The sequence below is a fragment of the Hermetia illucens genome, unplaced genomic scaffold (genome assembly GCF_905115235.1).
Source record: "Hermetia illucens unplaced genomic scaffold, iHerIll2.2.curated.20191125, whole genome shotgun sequence".
NCBI lineage: Eukaryota > Metazoa > Arthropoda > Insecta > Diptera > Stratiomyidae > Hermetia > Hermetia illucens.
The window spans coordinates 55,303-78,496 of NW_024037035.1; positions in this window are offsets into that span (position 1 = coordinate 55,303).

The following is a 23,194-nucleotide window of genomic DNA, read 5'->3' on the forward strand; positions in this document are numbered from 1 at the left end:
TGAACTACACAAATCTGCCTAAAGCTCATGTAAACCCCGACGAAATTCCTGAAGTGGTAGAAGAGGAAATTTTTGATGCAGCAATGAAGTTCGCTGAAAATAAGACCCCAGGGCCAGATGGAATCTCGAATATCGCCCTGAAAGTGGCAGCCAGGTCAACACCAGGTATGTTTGCCAAAGTTTTTACGGCATGCCTTAGAGAAGGAGAATTCCCCGAGAAATGGAAGCTGCAAAAGTTGATACTTATTCCCAAGCCAGGTAAATCATTGGGAGACCCCTCCTCATATCGACCGATATGTTTGGTCAATACCATTGGTAAACTATTTGAACGAGTATTATACAACAGGCTGCTCGCTGTTGCGGAAAAGGAAGGAGGCCTATCCGATAAGCAATTCGGGTTTCGTAAGGGGAGATCAACCATCGATGCAATCAACATGGTGGCTGGCCTGGCACGCGCTGCAATACAAGATGACAAATGTTGCGCAGTGGTGACACTCGATGTAAAAAATGCATTCAACACTGCAAAGGGGACGAAAATCGTAGAGGCTCTAACCAAACTACAGGCTCCAAAGCACATTGTATGCATCGTTGTTGCATTTCTTCTTGGAAGAAGATTATATTGCGATTCGAACGATGGAGAGAAATTATTCCCAATGATGTGCTGCGTACCACAGGGGTCTGTCTTAGGTCCCTTATTGTGGTTAATTATGTACAATGGAGTGCTGGCGCTACGCCTCCCTAACGGCGTGACAACTGAACTGACTTGTTGAACATAAAACGGAACTAGTGCTAATCAGCAAAAGAAGGAAAGACACGACCGTGAAAATTAAAGTTGGCGAAAAAACAATTTACTCCCAAGAGTCGCTTAAATGTTTGGGAGTAATGATTGACAAAAGACTCAGCTTTAAAAAATACATTGAGTGCGCTGCAACTAAAGCATCTTCCATCGCTGTTACGATCTCGATGATACTACCGAACATTGGTGGACCAAGACAAAGTCGACGTCGTCTTATTTCAAGGGTAGTTAGTTCCGTGCTACTCTACGCATCTCCAGTTTGGGCAACCGTTCTGGAAAACAAATCAAACTGCGGAAAACTAGGAATGGCGTATCGACTAAGTGCACTCCGGGTATGCAGTGCTTATCGAACGACATCAAGAGAAGCAGCATATGTACTGGCAGGGACAATCCCCATAGACATCTTGGCGGATGAAGGTCGGCGTCTCTACGACAAAATGTACGCAATCGGTGAGTCTATTGTACTTCGGCGGCAACTAGCATGGCGGGAATCCATCGCAAACTGGCAAAAGAGATGGAACGAGGCACAAACTGGCCGTTGGACCTACCGTATCATTCCACACATTCGAAGATGGATGGAAAGGAATCACGGGGAACTAAGCTACGAGCTAACACAGTTTTTAAGTGGACGTCGAGGTTATCGGGCTTACCTTTATCGATTTGGACCCGACGAGTCACCATGGTGCCCAAGATGTGGTAACGTGGCTGAGAATGCGGAGCATGTTGTATTTGATCCCGCCCCACGATGTAATCTTTATAGCAGTCCCGTGGGGAGAGTGGAAGAAGAAGGAGCAAGTTTAGTGAGTAGAAATCTCACATAACTGTATAGCAGGAGCCAGCAGTAGGTTTTGAACCTTTCCACCTTCCAACGATGAAAAAAAAAGACAGCCAGACAGACAGACACCGTCGCGATTCTAATAAGGTTTTGGTTCACACAAAACCTTAATAAAAAAACAACACGAGGAAAACAAATACCTCGGCGTTAATAAATTCTATCATAACCTAAAAGGAACATACTATTTCCCAAAACTGGAAAAACCAATCAACGAATATATCGATAATTGCGAAAAATGCGGTAAAACCAAATACGACAGGAAGTCGTATAAAATCAAATTCGAAATTTCAAAAACCCCTAGCGACGTTAGCGAAATATTCATAATGGACATTTACATGACTAAAAATAAAAAGTAATTCACAACTTTCGACAAATTTTCGAAATGCCTTTATGTAAAACAAACCCTCGATAAAAACCCTATAGCCCTAATAAAGCTAATACAGGAATATATAACGACATTCCGCAAACCCGAAAAGGTTATATTCGACAACGCTTCCGACGTAATATCAATAACACAATTTCTAAAGTCAAGAGACATAGAATACCACACAATAGCCCCAGGATCCCATACAGGAACGCACTAACAAATGTCATAATACACTCACCGAACGAATTAGAACTATCGAAGAAATAGACATACAAAAGGATTTAGACTTTGTCATATTAGAAGCTGTAGAATCATACATCAAACACAGTACATTCCACAACAGACTATAAGCCATTCGAAATTTAATTCGGAAAAATAAATCAATAAAAACAAATTAACAGAGAGAACGAGAAACAGAAAAAACATGTGATTTTCATAAATTAACAAAAAGGTGAACAAAAGCCCGATATAGAAAATAAACAAGCCTACGCAAAAGAAAACCTTCAGAAGAAAAACGAACCTCTATTCGAAAGAAGAGAAATAGAGAAAGTAATAAAAACATAATACACAAAAAAAAATAATAAAAAAAATTAATCTTGATAGAATCAAACGTCAACCCAGATACTATAAAAAACAAGGAAACTGATACAAAAGAATCAATAAAGAAAGACCCTATAAAATACCCAATAGAGAAATACGGTATTTCCATTTACGGAAATGGTCTAAAAACCCTAGATAATCAAAACTGGTTCAATGATAATATAAAAAAGTTTATCTAAATCTTATAATCTTATATATAAAAATCAATTGCTTTTCGGTAGTCTCGCTAAAACTCGAGAGCGGCTGAACGGATTTATCTTATCTTGGTTTTGAAATGTCCGTGGAGGTCTAGGGAAGGTTTAAAAGGTGAGAAAATTTCAAATAATTGCCGGTAAAACCCTGTCCGGATAGCTCAGTGGTTAGAGCACTAGGCTGTCATATGCAAGGTCGCGGTTCAAATCTCACTGGTGGCAGTGGAATTTGCATCGTGATTTGACTTCGGATACCAGTCGACTCAGCTGTGAATGAGTACCTGAGTCAAATCAGGGTAATAATCTCGGGCGAGCGCAATGCTGACAACATTGCCTCCTAGTGTACCGTTACAGTCTTGAATGAAGCGCTCTAACACACTACAAGGCCCTGATCCAATATGGATTGTTGCGCCAACGATTATTATTATTATTTATTATTAAAACCCTAAAAACAGCACTTTTCTTCTTCCCATATAAATGTTTTTTTCTAAATAAAATTTAGAGTCAATTTGAACTTTATTGATATTCAATAAAGTTCAATCACTCACTATGTTCATCGGACCTCATATTACAACTAAGTGACAATCTTTTATTTCTAAAAAGACAAAAGACATCAAATGTTTCACAGCTCAGAACATGTTGTATTGGAAAATAGAATTTCTGTTTTTAGTATTTTTGTTTCTCACCGTTTAAACCTTCTCTGAATTTCCATAAATATTTCAAGACCAAACTAGACTACCTAGACCTAGACTAGATATTAAGTTTTGTTACAAATTAAATTTCTGATTCAAGGATAATATTTGACATTAGATTTGACAACCAATTAACATGTCAATCCATCCTCTTGCACTTTAGAACACGGAAAGAAGTATTACGATATTGTGTTACGAAACCTATGAGTGCGCGAGAACTTTCTTTATTTTGGCGAGCTTTTGTGATAGTGACATTCCAGTAAATGTGCTCTTTTTTTGATATTTTGCGATTGTGACATTTTACTGCTAAGTGAACGAAAAATTTTCTCACTTTGATTATTTACAATTTACGATGCCGAGGAGAAGACGACCTGACTTAGGTTGTCGCAGTCAATCAAATGTGCGAAAGGCTACCTCACGTGCTAACCGACAGATCAAGAAAATAGTCGTATTGCTATGCCAGAATTGCGTTATTTAGTGAGTGATAATGAAGTAGATAGGCTTAGAATGCAACGAGTTCGTGCCCATCAAACACAACAACAGCAATCACGACATAATGAAATTGATCGAATCCGCATTGCACTATGATTCGGCAATTGATTATAGTGCTGACAAATCGGTAATAATTGGGGAAATGAAAATAATTTGTAAATATTATACATAAATAAGGCGTTTAAATACACTCATGAATCTACTGGATTATGTTGTGCTGGAGGCAAAGTAAAATTGCCACAATTGCCCCTACCACCAGATCCTTTACGATCTTTAGTTTCTGGGATTGGAAATGACTCTAAGCACTTCTTGGCTAACATTCAGAAACATAACAGCTGTTTCCATGATTGATGATATCATTTGGCGCTACACATATTATACAGGACAATTTCATGCCCACTTTCAAGGTTCTGGTATATAATATTTTTTTATAATATTCAATATCTACTAAAATGTATGTATCGGAAATAATTAATCGACTAATTTCTAAAAATTACAGATACAAGGACACATTTATCACTTATTGGGGACACTGTTACCAGTACCTGATGCAGATTATCAATTTTTACAAATTTATTTGATGGACAATTCAGATGCGGAAGTTGATAATCGTTGTGCTCACAATCCAACAGTGAAGAGAACCATTGTCCATGAATTACAAATGTTTCTGCATCAGAATAATGAATGCACCTTCCTGAAATATAACGAAACATTAGATGAAATGAGTAAATGCCTAGAAGCCAAAAACTCTGGCCCAGATTACGAACACATACACTCAGTCAACATGACTACCCTGGAACTTCACGTTCAATATTGTAATGATAATCCCAGAATAGAAAAATGTATACCTCTATTTAATAACGCTTCAGAGCATAGCAATTTTTTCACTTGCATGAAAAAGGACCCAGTCAAAAATTGCCACACCCACCATGTCATACACAAAAGAGGACCTTCAATTTAATTTTCAATTTATTCGGCCTAGTTGATAGAGACGAATAAAACCAAATCCTAGAGCATATGCAGATCATTGATTCCAACGATCATGACATTATAAGAAAACTTAATAATCAAATTAAAATAAATTCAATATTGCTGTTGCTGTTTCCTCTGAGGACAAAGTAGCACTATACACAAACACCACATGCCCATAAAACGTATGAGTCATCAATATCTTATCTTCATAAAACTTATCTTACTAAACTCAAACGAAATAATGTAAACATTCTCATTCTAACAGAAGCTAAAAGCTATCCAGAAGAGAGAGCCATATTTTATATAAACAAAAACATGACTGAAACGAACATTAAGCGATATCGAGTTACAAAAGACGCAACTTTGCAAACTCAGCAATTTGCGCATTTGTTCAACTCAACTATAAGTACAGGGTGCGGCACCATAACTTCCTTTTTTCAAAACTCAATAAAAACTATTGTATGCATCGGAAAATATTTATTTTTTATAATGTAGGTGCATGTCTAAAGTTTTTATTTACATTGTTTTGAAGATCAAATCTGTTAGGTGACGTCCCCCATTCTCCATACATTGCGTAAACCGATTTCTAGCGTTGTCATGACTCTTGTTAGCATAGCAGGTGTTATGTTGGCAAGTTCTTCTTGGATGTTGGTCTTCAAATCTTGTAGGCTTCTTGGACGGTTCACATAAAGACGGGATTTCAAAAAACCCCATAGAAAAAAATCACAAGGGGACAGATCGGGAGAGCGTGCCGGTTATTTAAAATCGCCTCTAATTGAGATAAGGCGCTCTGGAAAGTGTTCCCTCAAAACAGCCATCGATGCTCTTGAAGTGTGTGCTGTTGCACCGTCTTGTTGGAACCAAGTGTCCCCCAAATCCAAATTTTCTAGCCGTGGGAAAAAAAATTCTGTAGCATGTTTACATACCGGTCCGAATTCACTGTCACTGTAACCTCATTTTCCCCGAAAAACCAGGGACCAATAATTCCAGCTGAGGAAATTGCACACCACACTGTGACTTTGGGTGAATGCAAAGGCTTTTGATGCAATTCTCGAGGGTTGGTGTCAGCCCAGTAGCGCATGTTTTGTTTGTTAACCGACCCACACATATGAAAATGGGCTTCATCGCTAAAAAAAACAATAGCACCCTCGGGAACGACATCAAGAAGAAGCTCACACGCGTTCATCCGAGAATTGAAGTCGCGTTCTGAAAGTTCCTGCACTATCGCCATCTTATAGGGATGAAAATGAAAATCATCACGAAGAATTCTTCTCACAGAACGATTGGATAGTCCAAGGGCAGATGCGCATTTGCGCGCAGAACGCCGTGGCGATCGCAACATTGACGCTCTCACTGCTTCAATGTTCTCAGGTGATCTAACGAGCCGACGGACTCCAGTTCTTTCTTTTGTCGCACTTGCAGTTTGTCTGAATGTAGTGACCCATGTAACAATTGATTTGCGGTCTGGGACGGGAGCCAACGGCGCTAAATTAAAGCGATTCCGAAATGCACACTGTGTTGCAATAACTGAACATCCGCTTGAAAAGTAAAACTCATTGGCAAAGGCACGCTCCTCACTATTCCAATGCATTATGGCGACTGAACCGTGTTGGGACAAAACTTTACAGTATCCCCTCTTGAACGAGACCACCAGCGCTCCGCTATGACATCAACTGAGTGGCGCGCATTTTAAAAAAGGAAGTTATGCTGCCGCACCCTGTAGTATATGACCATAGTTTTGGGAAAATTGAGTCAAACCCCCTAATGTTTATCTAAGAGTTACAAAAGTTGGTAGTAGTATAAAATATAATATGAAGCATCTCCATGTTTGAGCAAAATCATACCATTAGTAACAAAGTTACAGTAGCTCAAAGTTGTCTTTACCGTGTAAATTTACAACCCGAAGTACTAAACCTGGCATGCTAAATGCATATTCTTAACGCGCTACGTACAAATGGCATAGTTTTATACCCAAATATACTTACACAAGAAGCAAACAAAACCTATCAAACTTGAAGCGCCCAGCTTCCCGTTTCCCGACTTGTTTATTTTAAAGATAGCGGTGAACTATCTCGTAACTTCATATACATTTACTCTCCACGGTCGATGCAGTGGCAAAAGTCGTGGAATTGGCTCGAAATGCAATGGCCATGGGCAAATGCTGTGCTCTGGTGACGCTAGACGTCAAAAATGCTTTTAACTCAGCCAACTGGGGCTGGATTAAAGGCGCTTTGGACAAATGGGTGTTCCTAGCTGCTTAGCTCGGCTCATCGAGAGTTACCTTTCGGACAGACTTCTCTCGTACGAGACGGACGACAGGCCGAAGGAGTACATTGTGACAGCAGGTGTGCTTCATGATTCTGTATTGACACCACTGCTGTGGAACATAATGTACGACGGAGTGGTTGGCCTTCGCGTGCCAGAGGAGACAACTCTGATTGGTTTTGCGGACGACCTGGCGCTAGTTGCAATTGCAGAGCATCCCGAGGACGTGGAGTTTTATGCAAATGAAGCCGTTCATACCATGAAGTCATGCTTACGAATGACCAAGCTAGACCTGGCGGACGAAAAGACGGAGGCGATACTCATTACCAACCATAGGAAGAGCAACACGGCTACCATTCGGGTTGGTAATTCTGAGGTCGTCTCAAAATCGGTTGTCAAATATATGCGGGTGATGATCGATGCCAAGCTGAGTTTCAAGGGACACCTGGATTATGCACTAGAGAAGGCAGCAAATGCTAGGTCATCCCTCGCAAGGCTGATGCCTAACGTGGGAGGGCCGAAGTATAGTCGCAGGCTACTCATCGCGGAAGTGGTGAGGTCGATCCTGCTATACGCGGCCCCTGTCTGGGCGGGAGCGTTGAACCACGCTGTCAACCGCAGGAAGATATGTTCGGCATACCGGCCAATTGCGCTAAGGGTATGCAGCGCATTTAGGAAGGCATCGACGGAGGCAGTGTGTGTTATCGCAGGAATGACCCCTATAGATCTTCTAGCGGGCGAGGCACACTGGCTCTACGAAAAACGGAAGGCAAATCCAGCCGAGGTGAATGCGGATTTCCGAAAAGTCATCAGGAGAGACTTGTGTGGCAAGTGGCAACAACCGTGGGATAACTCCGATAAGGGCAGGTGGACCCATACATTGATCCCGTCGATCGAGAAATGGGTCAACCGAAAGCATGGAGAATTGATTTACCACCTGACACAGTTCCTTACGGGACACCGTGGCTAAAGGAAGTACTTGCATCGCTTCGAGTTGGACGAGTCTCCCAACTGTCCTGAGTGCGACTCTACACCCGGAGGTTGAACAGCATCTCAGAGGCGGACATCGAGCCCTCCAACCTGGTGGAAGAGATGCTGAAGTCAGAGGAAAACTAGATGGCGGTAAATGAGGAAGTAGCTGTGGTGCAGACAAAACTCCTGGAGTTGGATCGAGCTCGGAAGGCGGTGCGACGGAGACGCGACATAGACGAGCTGGTAAAGCTCCCCCGCGAAGTAATACTTCACGGGGGTCCCGCGGGGAGGGGCGGAAGAGTGGGGGTGGTTTTAGTGGGTGCGCATCCCACACACTGCTGCAACCTGGCCAGGAGCGTCTTTCAAAGATTTCCACCTCCATCCATAAATATATATATATATATATATATATATATTTATATATTTATATAAAAAAAATATATATATATATATATATTGCGATATATATATAATATTTTTTTTTTTATGGATGGAGGTGGAAATCTTAGAAAGACGCTGCTGCGCCAGGTTGCAGCAGTGTGTGGGATTCACACCCACTAAAACCACCCCCACTCTTCCGCCACTCCCCGCGGGACCACTATGAAGCATTACTTCGCGGGGGAGACCCTGGATCGCTATACCAGTTCGTCCATGTCACGTCTCCGTCGCGCCGCCTTCTGAGCTCGATCCAACTCCAGGGGTTTTGTCTGCACCACGACTACTGCCTCATTTACCGCCATCCAGTTTTCCTCCGACTTCAACATCTCTTCCACCAGGTTGGAGGGCTCGATGTCCGCCCCTAAGATGCTGTTCAACTTCCTTTTCTGCTGCAGAAATCTGGGACAATGAAACATAACGTGCTCCAGGTCCTCGAGTGGAACACCGCATTCAGGACAGTTGGGAGACTCGTCCAACTCGAAGCGATGCAAGTACTTCCTACAGCCACCGCGTCCCATAAGGAACTGTGTCAGGTGGTAATTCAGTTCTCCGTGCTTTCGGTTGACCCATTTCTCGATGCACGGGATCAATGTATGGGTCCACTTGCCCTTGTCGGAGTTATCCCATCGTTGTTGCCACCTGCCACACAACTCTCTCCTGATGGCTTTTCGGAAATCCGCATTCACTTTGGCTGGATTTGCCTTGTGTTTTTCGTAGAGCCAGTGTGCCTCGCTCGCTAGAAGATCTATAGGGATCATTCCTGCGATAACACACACTGCCTCCGTCGACGCCGTCCTAAATTCGCTGCACACCTTTAGCGCAATTGGCCGGTATGCCGAACATATCTTCCTCCGGTTGACAGCGTGGTTCAACGCTCCCGCCCAGACAGGGGCCGCGTATAGCAGGATCGACCTCACCACTCCCGCGATGAGTAGCCTGCGACTATACTTCGGCCCTCCCACGTTAGGGATCATCCTGGCAAGGGATGAACTGGCATTTGCTGCCTTCTCTCGCGAATAATCCAAGTGTCCCTTGAAGCTCAGCTTGGCATCGATCATCACCCTCAGGTATTTGACAACCGATTTTGAGACGACCTCACAATTACCAACCCGGATGGTAACCGTGTTGTTCTTCCTACGGTTGGTAATGAGTATCGCCTCCGTCTTTTCGTCCGCCAGGTCCAGCTTGGCCTTTCGTAATCATGACTTGATGGTATGAATGGCTTCATTTGCATAAAGCTCCACGTCCTCGGGATGCTTTGCAATTGCAACTACCGCCAAGTCGTCCGCAAAACCGATCAGCGTTGTCTCCTCCACGCGAAGGCCAAGCACTCGGTCGTACATTATGTTCCACAGCAGCGGTTCCAATACAGAACCTTAAGGCACACCTGCTGTCACAATGTACTCCTTCGGCCCGTCGTCCGTCTCGTACCAGAGAAGTCTGTCCGAAAGGTGACTCTCGATGAGCCGAGCCAAGTAGCTAGGAACACCCAGTTTGTCCAAAGCGCCCTCAATCCAGCCCCAGTTGGCTGAGTTAAAAGCATTTTTGACGTCCAGCGTCACCAGAGCACAGCATTTGTCCATGGCCATTGCATTTCGAGCCACTTCCACGACCTTTGCTACTGCATCGACCGTAGAACGGGCTCGCCGAAACCCATATTGCCGCTCTGAAAGACCACTTGCAAGCTCAATGAACGGGAGCAGCCTGTTGTATATCACCCTCTCCAACATCTTCCCCATGGTGTCTAAGAGACAAATAGGGCGATATGAAGAGGGCACGCCGGGTGGTTTTCGAGGCTTCGGTAGCAAGACCACCTTCTGCCTCTTCCACTGGGCGGGAAACACTCCTTCCGCCATCCACGATTCGAATGTGTTTGCGAACCACCTTTAGAGCCCTCTTCGGAATTCCGTCCAATCCCGGAGCCTTGCTGTCCCCAATACGCCTGCAGATTTCCCAAAGTTCCTCTTCGGTAACATGAGGGATCGAGAAGACGTCCTGCTGAGCTACCAGTTTGGGTTCTCTTTCGTCCTGCTCCTGCTGCGGGAAAAGAGTTGCAGTTATTTGCAACAAGGGCCGTGGACATGTCACCTGAGGTTATTTTCGCCCGCGGATCTTCTTTGTTGCAACTTGGTAGGCTGTACCCCACGGATTCGTATTAGCCTCCATGCAGAGCTTCTGGTAACATTCCCGCTTGCTTCTCCGAATGACCTTCTTAAGGTTGCTTCGCATATCCTTGTATTCCTCCTCACGCTCGTGGTGCTCCGGCCTTCCCCTTGCCCTGTGGGAAAGTCATCTCGCTCGGAGACAAGAGGATCTCAAGGCAGCGATCTCCGTGTTCCACCAGTAGATTGGCCTCTTGCCGTGGTGCAAACGTTGTCGTGGCATCGTAGCGTTGCATGCTTCGGTTACACGCTGAGACAGCTGTGTGACCCTTTCCACCGCTGTTCCATCCGGATCATGGGCTCCCTCCAATGCGGCCAGGAATGTCTCCTCGTCGAAAGCTCCGATAGACCAGCCAACCGCCTTAGCCTTTCCACCTCCAGAGTGTTGTTGACTGCTTCCCCGGTTCCCAATGTGGAGGAAGATGGCTTGGTGGTCACTGTGGGTGTAGTGCCCACTCACTTGCCAAGCCATCTCCCTCACCAGTGAAGTGCTAACAAATTCAGGTCAACGATCGAACCGGACCCTCTTCCTCGAAAGGTGGGCACGCATCCAACGTTGGCCAGTACGATGTCCAGCTCCGCAAATGACTCCAACAGAATTTGACCTCTGGTGTTCGTCGATCGGCTTCCCCACTCCAGGGCCCACGCGTTGAAATCGCGCGCAATGATTTTAGGGCTGCGGTCTCTAGCATCCAACACCAGACTGTCTAACATCTCCTCATGTTGTGCTAAGGTTGTACTAGGAGGAGCGTAGCAGCTGTAAATATGGACACCGTTGACCTTCGTCCTTATAAAACCGTTTGCCCGGGGGGCCATGACTTCCTGAATGGCCTGTCTTCCGCACGCCCAGATTGCTGCGTTGCCAGACGCATCCACCGCGCAAGTCGCACCGCCGTAGTTTCTGCACGGCTCGCAAATAACCGCGACATCCACATTCGACCCTCGAATGGTTTGCGAGAGCAGGTCCTGAGCTGCCTCACACTGATTGAGATTGATTGGTATCAATCTCATTTGCCTGTGCGGTTCAGCTCCCTCCTATATACCGGACATCTGCTGCTTCCCGCAATATGCCGGCTGTCCATGCCCTCTTTTCCACTACATAACATACACCGTGGATCTCCGGTGCAATCTTTGATGAGGTGGCCCTCTTCCTCACACTTCCTGAAACTCCTCGACCTATCATGCTGGCTAGTGCATGCCGCCGCAAAATGGCCGAAATCGAGGCATCTGAAGCATCTCTTTAGAGAGATTTGCTCCCTGAGCCTGCACATGACCCAACCTACTCTTACCTCGCCCGCGGTAATTAACTTAATAGCTGATTCCGCCGGCAAACTAATAATAGCGGTCCGTGTGCCACCATATGCCTTCTTCATCCTTTTTATGGCACTCTGGTCTATATCGCCAAGGTTGAACTGCTGCTTTAGCGCAGCACAGATGTCCTCCCGTGAGGTGACTTCATCTAGGTCCTTGCATTCAACCACTATCTCCTGTTTCCGAGCTCTTACCTCAGCTTCCTCTCCAAGTACACTTTCCACCTTCCCGCGGAAGTTATCGGCCGACTTGTCGGCGGATTTACTTAACTCCAGCATCAGATCCCCTCTCTATGTTCGCCTGATACGGCTCACACTATCCCCCAAATCCTTCAATTCCGGGTCTGACCTCACCTTTCGGAGGATGTCGGCATAGGATATATTTCCTTTCTTGGAAATAATTATTATTTCCGGGCGGAGCTTCTTTTTGTCCTTTTTCCTCTTGTTGCTCACCTTAGTCCATTGTTCGGGCCTACGGGCTTTGGTTTTTTCCACTTTTGTAGGTGTTGTGGCTGCAATCGTGAGATTACCGACTTTCGCGGGTACTCTCGCCGGCTCCGCCTTCTTTGGTGAAGAGGCTTTTTTCTTCTTCGGGATTTGCTGTGGTCCTGTCTTCCCGCCTGCTTTATCCCTGGGAGGCGTCACCTGCGTTTCCCTTGTGACCTTGCCAACTGACGCTTGGGAATTCTTTTCTTCGAGTGCCCTGATATAAAACAATTTAATGCCTCTTATCAAGGCTCGAATATTTTGGTGGATATTCCGCCTCTCCTTGATGAACTCGCACAGTTCATTTATTCGTTCCCCGAGTGTAACGAACGCCATTCCGGTATGTTCCCGTTTGTTTTCGCGCCTTGCGTCACAAGGAATGATCTCAATTAAGGGGCTATTCGTATTTCTTTCAGAGTCCCGCGACGAATCTCGACCACCAAAAAGAACCATTGTTCTCGGTGGTGATCTCCTAAGCTACGAACTCCTCCTAAAGGGATCCGGTGTGGATCTAATTTCCACTCCACCATTATCTCTTGTAGCATTAGATGCCACAGTAGCCAAGTTTCCCACTACTGAGGCACTGCGGTCGTTGGATACGAACGTGGTACTGGTGAATGTTGGGTCTTCGCGCACTTTCCGGGAAGGGGCCTGGGGTCTCACATACGTGAGTGCTATTTTAGCCAGTAGAATCGCTTGGCATGTCAGTGAGGACTATACTCACAGCGACCACCAGGCAATTTGCATAGAGATCAAGGGCGGATCGAGTTCGAAAAAGCGTTTTCGCAGAATGCCGGGTGGTATGCTTGGCTGGACAGTGAAAGCTTTCGAGGGGGACACGTTTTCCGCGGTGCTCAAATCCGACATTTCCCTGAATGGTACGGCTGGAGAGAAAGCCACCCAGATCACTCGATGGGTGACGGAAGCATGCGATGCTACTATGCCCAGAAGGCGATTGCTCCCCAGTAGGCAACCCAACTACTGATGGATCATCGAAATCGCAAGTTTGCGAGCCGCATGTTTTCGGGCAAGGAGGCTTTGCCAGAGGCTCAGGGAAAACCCGGTGGTGACGGTCGAGAGAAAGCACACAACCAATTGCGTGGCCGTCTAAAGGAAGCCATTCGGAGGGGCAAAAAGAACTGCTTCAAACAGCTGTGCGACCATGTCGACATAAAGCCTTGGGGCGAGGCTTACAGAGTGGTGATGAAAATGCTGCGGAAATCACTCCAGGTGACCGGTCCGCGCCTTCTGAGACCGGTAGGTGGGTAGGTATCAGTGGCCGCTCCGAGGAGTCCAATTAGCGCTTTGGTGCGCCGTTTTAATGCCACAAACTCTTAAGACCGTGACTGTTGTTATAGGAACAGGTAAGCCCGTAGCATTCACGAAGGAAAGCAGCTCTCCGACCCTGCAGCTAGAAATCTCACTGAGGTCCCCAAAGAATGGTTTACCGAGTGTCCGCAGCCTGACTCGAGCCAAAGGTGGGCAATCGCAGAGAAAGTGCATGAGGGTTTCCCTTCCTTCTCCACAGCTTCGGCAATGCGAGTTGTAGGGTAAGCCGGGCCTAGCGGCATGGTCCCCTATGTGCCAGTGCCCCGTGCTGACCGCCGTAATCTTGAATGCATTTGCTCGCGTCTGGCACAGGAGCTCTAGTGATCGCGCTATGTTATAAGCGGGCCAAATTCTCCTTGATTTGGCACAACTTGTAAGCCTTCGCCATGTCAGGCCCGCGGCTGCTAGGTAGTGCGAGTTGACTCGGCCCCCGACAGCCGCCAGCGGAACACCGACTGTATTCTCCGAGGGACTGCCAAGAGCAGAGCCTTGCCTGGCCAATCTGTCAGTCCGCTCATTCCCCTCTATGTTCCTATGCCCGGGAACCCAGAGGAGAGTGATCTTGAGCGTGCCGCCCAGATGGTTGAGCGTGTCTCTGCACTGCCCCATCAACCGGGAAGATGTCGTCGTTGAGTACAAGGCCTTAATGGCCGCTTGGCTGTCGGTCAGAATGGCTATGTTACGCTTGGGGCTTGAATCACGCTCCAGCCATCGACAGACTTCCAGTATCGTCAGTACTTCCGCCTGGAATACACTGGTGAAACCTGGGAGACCATGCGACTTGGATACACCGTGAGTATTCGAGAAAACCCCCGCGCCGACTTCATGGGCCATGTTTAATCCGTCCGTAAAGAATACCGTGTCATAGTCTTGCAACACGCCGCCGGTCTTCCACTTTGCCCTGGTTGGAAGGTCCACAGAAAAGTTTCTCGTGAAGTTCAGCGTGCGTGTGACATAGTCCGTGGGGGATGGCCAGATTTTTCCAGGTATTTCATCTAGGATGTTGCTGTGGCCGTAGGACTTCGCTGCCCAGCATTCGGGCTCACGTAGTCTGACAGCACTGCACGCTGCAACATATTTGATGTGGAGGTCTAGGGGGAGGAGATGCAGGAGTACATTAAGATCATCTGCCGGGCAGGACTGCAGAGCCCCCGTAGCACCTGCACACGCGGTTCTTTGAATCCTATTAAGCTTCGTTCTATTGTATTTCTTCTTCAAAGCCTGCCACCATACAATAGAGCCGTACGTCAGGATCGGACGCACTACAGCGGTGTACATCCAGAGAACCATACAGGCCTTCTTAACCCTCAGTACGTAAAATTTTGTACATTACTATTAACCAGAGCATCGGTGAGATGGCTCCAGGGAAATCAGCGACGGATCAGATTTTCTCTCTGCGGCAAGCGATGGAAAAACTGTTGGAATATGGACAACAGTTGCATCTTCTATTCATCGATTTTAAAGCCACTTATGATAGCATAGCCAGGGTAAAACTGTACACGGCCATGAGAGAATTCGGTTTCCCTACGAAATAAATAAGACTGACTAGGCTGACCGTGACCAATGTGCGGGGCCAGATAAAAGCAGCAGGATCACTCTCAAGACCATTCGACATCAAGAACGGTTTACGATAAGGGGATGCCCTACCATGCGTCCTCTATAACCTGGCCCCCCAGAAGGTGATCCGTGATAGTAAATGCAAGAGGTACGATCCTCTTCAAGTCCACTCAATTATTGGCCTATGTTGACGATTTCGACATCATGGGAAGAACCACCCGAGACGTACAAACTGCCTTCATCCAGATCGAGCAGGCGGCGCGAGATCTTGGGCAGCACATCAATGAAGCCAAGACAAAATATATGGTGGCAACGTCACCACCGAAGACGAATCAACCAACAACATCAAACCGCACTGGTCAAACACGAAGAAGAATAAGGATAAGAGAAGAGAGACCGTTGACAATTTCTCCTATCCAGGGTCGAAAATCACAACCGATAACAGTTACGATGATGAAATCCGGGCACGGTTGTTGTCAGCCAACAGAGCCTATTTCAGCTTATAAAGACTGTTCCGCTCGAAACCTCTCACCATAGGGTCAACGCTTCTACTGTAGAAGACTATGATCTTGCCAGTTCTCATGTATTCCTCGGAAACTTGGGTTCCTCGCAAAGTTTGTGAACTCTTGGTCGCGTTTGAGGGAAGAATGCTCTGAAGAATTTTTGGTCCCCTACATGAGGATGGACGATTCCGTAGCCTACACAATGAAGAAATCTATGAGCGATACCATGACCGTCGCTCAATAGGTTACGGTGGGCGGGTCACTTAATCTGTATGAATGAGGATGATCCCACCCGGAAAGTCTATAAGGGTGATATCTATGGTAGAAAAAGAAGACGCGGCGGACCCTGCCTAAGATGGAGCGATGGCGTAAGTCAGGACGCCAGACAGCTTTTAGGGATATCGAATTGGTGGACCTCGGCGCAAAACCGGAATGTCTGGAGTTCCTTATTAAGGCAGGCCTAGACCGGATAACGGTTGTTGCGCCGTTGATGATGATGATGAATAAACTGTAAATCTTGTAAAGTAAGAGATGAAAACTTCTCATACATAAAAGGAATCGAAAATGGAAAAACACTCGTTATTAGTGCAAAAAAATTAAATTGTGTACAAGAACGTAAACAAACAAAGGTAATAACACCCCAAGGAAATTATGTAATAACCTTTGTAAACTGTGAAGTTACCGTTAACAACAATACTTATGTAAATAAAATATTAATCCATATTGGCAACCACAAGGTTGGACTTGGACTTGTTACAAAACAAGTCCAATTACAAAACGCTTTCACTGTCTAGTCAAGCATACCACCCGGCGTTCTGCGAAAATTCTTTTTCGAGCCCTTCATCTCTATGCAGATTGCCTGGTGGTCGCTGTGAGTATAGTCCTCACTGACATGCCAATCGATTCTACTGGATAAAATGGCACTCACGTATGTCAGGTCCACTATAGGCCCCAGGCCACTTCCCCGGAAAGTGTACGAAGACCCGACATTCGAACACGTCCCCTCACATTAGTTATCCGGCTGCCCCATTCAAGAGCCCACGCATTGAAATCGCCTCCTATTATGATCGGCCAACGTCCTCTTCCATCAAAAACAAGAGCGGCAAGCATCCACTCATACTAGACGAGTGTCGCGCTGGGTGGAGCATAGCAGCTATAGTTTTGGATGCCCTTCACCTTCGCTCTGATGGCGCGTTCCTCCGGGTGCTCCATTATTTCCTCGAAGGCTTGTTCTCCATAAGTCCATAGCGCTGCTTGGCCCGTTTGGTCTTTGACCCAAACGCTACCACCGTGGTTTCGGTATGGTTCACTTAGTATGGTCACATCGATGTTTTTCTCGCGGACGGTTTACGCGAGTAGATCCTGCGCCGCCTCGCAGTGGTTGAGGTTGATTTGTATCAACCTCATCTGCGATTTGTGCTAAGGGCTCTCCTGTATTCCGGGCACCTGCTGCTGCCCGCAATGTGCCGATGGTCCGCACCCTTCTTTCCTTTGCACAGTAGACAATTTGGGTCAGCTCCGCGGTCCTTGCTGATATGGCCTTCCACTCCACTCTCCTGCATTGCTTTGACCTGTCATTTGGACTAGTGCATGCCTTCGCAATGTGACGAAATCCAAAGCATCTAAAGCACCGTTTTAACGCCATCTGTTCCCTAAGGCGACGCATAAACCAGCCTATTCTCACTCTCCCTACTGCTGGCTGATGATGGCGGTTTGTGTTCCCCATAGGCTTTCCTTAGCGTTTTCACCACTGACTCTTGCAGTCCGGCAAGATCGAACTGTTTCTCCAGCGCTTCGCGTCTGCCTTCAGTTTGCTGAGAATCTCGGCGTATGACCCTTCGCCTCGTTTGGAAATTGTAATCACCTGCCGTCTTATCTTCCCCCGATTATTTATTTTCCGCGGTTCTACCTTCCTTCAAGCTTCCGCATCCGCCTTTGAAGGTTTTTTCTTTTCGGGGTTTGCTGGCCTGTTGAGTCATTCAGCTTCTCGAGCAGCCTCTTCCCCGGTTTCTCTCCTTTTGTGTTTTGAACCGGCGTTACTTGAGTTGCCTGATTCACTTTTCCAATCGGCGACTTCACTACTCGTTCATCCTGGGCCTTGCCGTACGCCAAACGGATGCCTCTTATCATGGCCTTTATATTTTGGTGAATGCTCCTGCGCTCATTTATAAACTCACACAGCTCCATAATCTTTTTTACCGAGGGCAGTAAAGGCAGCTCCAGACTGATCATGGGGGCTTGTATCCGAGTGGGAGGGGATCTGCGAAAAATCGAGCTCCTTCTGAACGGGTCCGTCTCTATAGCTAATTCAAGTTCCTCCCGTACGGTTGCCAAATCTCCCGTCCGGCGCGTCCCTTCGTGCGGATAAGGGAATGCTCGGCGAACGTGTGATGGCCATGCACACGCACGCATCCGGAGATGTGCGTGTATGGGCCTGTTTATGCGCAGGCCGGGTAGGTGGGAAGTAAACGCTCACTCGTGGATAAAAATTGGCTATACGAAGGATACCCAGAAATAAAACCAAACATGGAGGAGCAGAAGAAGAATGAAGTTACGGTGCTGGGCTTCGGAAACCCAGTACCGGAGGTTTTTTGGAGTGAGCAAGCGGACTCGCGGCCGTCGATATTCAACGACCGCAGTGCCTCAGCAGTGGGAACCTTGGCTACTCTGGCTAATGTTATAAGCGTACGTGAGGAACTTGAACTGGCTCCAGTGACGGACCCGTTAAGAAGGATGATCATTGTCCTCATGAACCTGTCTAATGAGGAAATCCACCAAATGACATTTTCCTAAAATGATGGGGTGCCGCTGCCCAAATGGTAATGGAGCGTTGCTCAACCGTCCTCCCACTTTGAGAAGACCACTTCCTTCCTCCAAGAAAGGGTTGAGCGTACTTAGACGGTGATGTTTTTCCACGGGTAGCCTCTGCGCCAACCTTGCAATTTGCTTTCCAAATAGCTCCATTTAGTCGCCGCGACTTCTGCGTGCTTTAACTCCATGGCCGAAAGGAAGCCTGACCTCCTGATTCTCCACCTCAGGCACCACGCAGCGGTGTTTATCACAAAGGGAGTGACGGGTAGATCCCCTTGCAAAAAAGGGGGACTCTCAAACCATAGCCCATGGTTGACAAATTTTCGGGAGTGCATTCCTCTTGATGCACAATCCGCCGGGTTCAACTTTGACTGTACATGATTAATTTCGGAAGGAGCGAGAACCTTTTGAATTGATGCGACTCTACGCTTCACAGCCTTATTTCCAATTTCCTTCTGATTCCGGATCCAAGCGGGGGCTACCTCAGAATCAGTGTAGGCTGAGCACTTTAGTGGAATTGCCCTTAAGCTTTTTTTGACATCCCCTAATAATTCGGCTAATAATACCACGCTTTCCAGTTCGAGCTTGGGAATGGTACAAAGCCCTTCGGCTTGACCAACCCGGGCCTTCAGAGGGGTAACTCGCCCCCTTGATGCAATCAGACGGACGACATACCCACGATGTGTCTTGACTCTGCTATAAATAACGGCAGCGTATCCATCCCCCGAAACATCACTGAAACCAACTAACTCAGTTACGTGGCTCTCATTACCATACCCAGTCCACCTAGGGATTTGGACCTGATTCAAATCCCCTAATGAAGAAACCACTTTTGCTATTTGTTCTTGGGCAACTCCTGAAATCTCTTCATCCCAGCCATACCCTTCTTGCCACAACTTCTGAATTTCGATTCGTAGCTTCATAATAACGGGCAATAGCCAGCCAATGGAATCAAACAGAGATGCACTCACACTCAGCATTTTTCTTTTAGTGAATATAGTAATTTTTCTCACCTTGATACTATACTGAAAGTAATCCTTTTGAGGATTGTAGTGCAACTCCAGGATCTTTAAGTCACTCTCGGCCTTTTGCAACTCTACAAAGGAATCAATTTGCCGCGATCTATCTATATTTTCCAACACTTCACTATAGTTACTGGCCCTCTTCGTTAGGGACATCTTCCCTTCCTCAAATGTTACTGAAATTTTTTTAATCATATCTTTGGCAGCACCAATGCTTGTTGTTCCATACAACAAGTTTTTTACTACCCATCTCGTCGCCTCATCAGGCGCGTTGTCCTCGGCAACCTAATGAAGTGTCCTAATCACCTGCCAGGGAGCGCAATCAATCCCATAGGTAACTGTTTTTAGAAAATACTCCTGAATAGGTTCCTTCGGGTTAGATCTCCATAAGATTCTCAGTTTTAACTGCTCCTCTGATCTTAGCAAAATCTGGCGATACATTTTAGTAATATCACTGGAGAAAACAAACCCAAATTACGCGTAACAATGTCAAAGATGTGGGTTTGCAACTTTGGCCCAGGAAGAACTGTTTGATTAAGACTAACGCCATTCGACGTCGCACTGGAGGCGTTAAAAATGTTCCTAAGCTTCGATGCGATGACATCCTTGCGAATCACACTCAGGTATGGTATGTAATACATGTCTCCACTAGTATCACCTCGGCGTTCAATAGGGACCTCTTCCACATGGCCCAAGTCCCGATATTTTGGCATGAACTCGTCCGATTTCGTTTTGAGTTCGGCGTTCTTTAACCACCGTTTCTCCTGGCTGAGAAAATACTGAACTGCCTTGCTAAACGAGTTTCCCAACTGAATATCCTCCTGACCCCACGGGGTGGGTACAACATACTGACCGTCTTCAGTTCGATAGTGCTGTGATTGGAATAGATGTTCACATCGCTCCTCATCCAATTCAACCCTCTCATTTTTGTCAATGGGCATATCCCAAAAAGATCTTAGGTTTTGCACAAGTTCCTCCAAGGAGACATATGAGGCCGTAACTTTAGAAGGAGGCAGTGTTGCAGAACCAGATACTACCAATGCAAGTCGAGTATTTTGAGCTGAAAATCCTTCCACAACTTCCACTCCTTCCAAAAATAATTGAGAAAGGACATTGGAACCTAGAAGAACTGGAACATGCGAAACGTGATCTGTAACCGGATTTGCCTGCCTCCTCCCTGGGAACAATGAATCTAGGTGGACGAGGAAGACCCCTTTGGTAACTCGCCTGATTACCAACGCCTTCGTTTCCACGTTTGAACCATCCTCTAAATTAAGAGTCAACCCGACAAATGAAGATACTCTTCCTGCGGATACTCCTCCCACTCCGGATACTTCCACATTGGTTCTCTTCTTAGTTAGTTCCAGCCTTTGAACTAACTTCTCAATGATATAACTGCTCTGACTATCTTGGTCCACCAAGTACCGAACTGAAATTATGCTTCCGTCCTTTGCCTTTATCTGTATTATCTTTATTTCGGAATAGGTAAGTTTTGTAGAGTTTTCCGCGTGATGAGAAATACTCCCTTGCATGCATGACCCGCCCGATCGGTCTTTGCCGGGATGCAATACTGTTTCATGCTGCCCATGACAAAGCTCGCATTTCAAAATCTTACGCCTTTGGCATTCCATACCTTTTTAAGGTTTTGTGTCTGTCTGTCACACGCATTTTTATCCAAAACGGCTAAACCGATCCGAACGAAATTTGGTGGACAGATGGGAACTATGAAATCCCACGCATACAGTGAGTGGCATAAATTTAGGTGGATGGCATGCAAAGGGGGGATTCAAAAATTTTTTCCACCAAATATAGTTGTGTAGGGTGTCAAATGAAAGGTCTTGATTGGTGCTTTCCGAAACTCACATTAGTTTTAGCATTAATTGCAAAGTGCGTGAGTAAGGAGTCAAAATGTACGCACTTGAAGTGAGACAGGATTCATTTTCGGAAACTACCTACCCTTAAAATCCGAAAAAAATCAGGGTGGTGCGCCTAGATGAAATCTAGGCCTCAAAATATATCCCATCCCGGTATCTGCTCAAATAAATTTACTAATAGTATATTACTACTTTTTAGAAATTTACTGAAAGACCCCCCTTAGGTTAATCCTAGGACTTCCGAATTTTGTACCAGCATAGACAACAATATTTTGTATATACGCTCTAAATTTCGTGGAAATCTGGCAATTAACGCCAAAGTTATAGCAGTTCAAACTTAGCAATTTCCGGCGAATTTACCGCTTCCAAAGCCATGCAAATCAGATGCTGACGTCATAATTACCCGGAATAATTGACATTCGAGTGGAATATTAAAGTCGCATTTATGAAGAATCTATTTATCTGCAGCCCTTTTTGAGGTTTTGTGTAAAACACTTATGTCAAATCTAATCTTCGAGAGATTTCCCATTCCGGCATCTGCTCAAATAAATTTACTAATAGTATATTATCAACTTTTATAAATTGACTAAAAAGCTCCCCTTAAGTTCATCCTAGGTATACCAAATTTTGCACCGACATAGAGGACAGCCTCGACCATACACATGCCAAGTTCCATGAAAATCCAACTATTAGTGTCAAAGTTATAGAAGTTTAAACTTATCAATTTCGTGCTAATTAACAGCATCCTAAGCCATACAAATAAGATGCGGACGACATAATTAACGAGAATAATTGAAATTCGAGTGAAATATTAAAATTACATTCAAGAAGAATCTAATTCTCCCTAGCCTTTTTTATATTTTATGTTGGTTAAATATAATATTAAACTGAGAGCGTGAAGCGTATGAGGTTAACCATTATCAACACAGGGCTTTCCATCAAAAGATTTATTTAAATCGCTAGAAAGTAGAGGGCAATGGAATTTTTAGCTATATTACACGGAGCTGTCGTCCACTCGTCGCTCCTGACATCTTCTTCTTTTTCTTCGGCCTTCAGTTCACAAGCGAGGTCGGCTCGTGGTGATCGGTTTCGTAATTTTATTTTATCAAATGCCTAATCAGGATGTAAGCGCGAGACCTTTAAGTCCCCATCCAGCGTATCAAGCCACTATTTTTTTTGGCCAGCTTCTTGGTTGCTTACCACTGCTTTCGATGTTCTGACCAATACTGATTTTGAATTCTCGTTAGCGTGAATTACGTGACCACACCATCGAAAACGCCTCTCTTGCAGTTTTTCCACGATCGATGCAAACCCATATCGATCGCGGATATTCTCATTTCAGACGTAATCAAAACGTGTCACGCCACCAGTGCAATGCAACATCTTCATCCCCATTACCGCAAGACGCCGTTCATTGTCCTTTATAGTCGGCCAACACTCAGAACTATAGAGAGCGGCAGACGGACGGCATTGCAGTAAATTTTAGATTTGGGACGTGCGTTGGGGAATGCCACTTCATC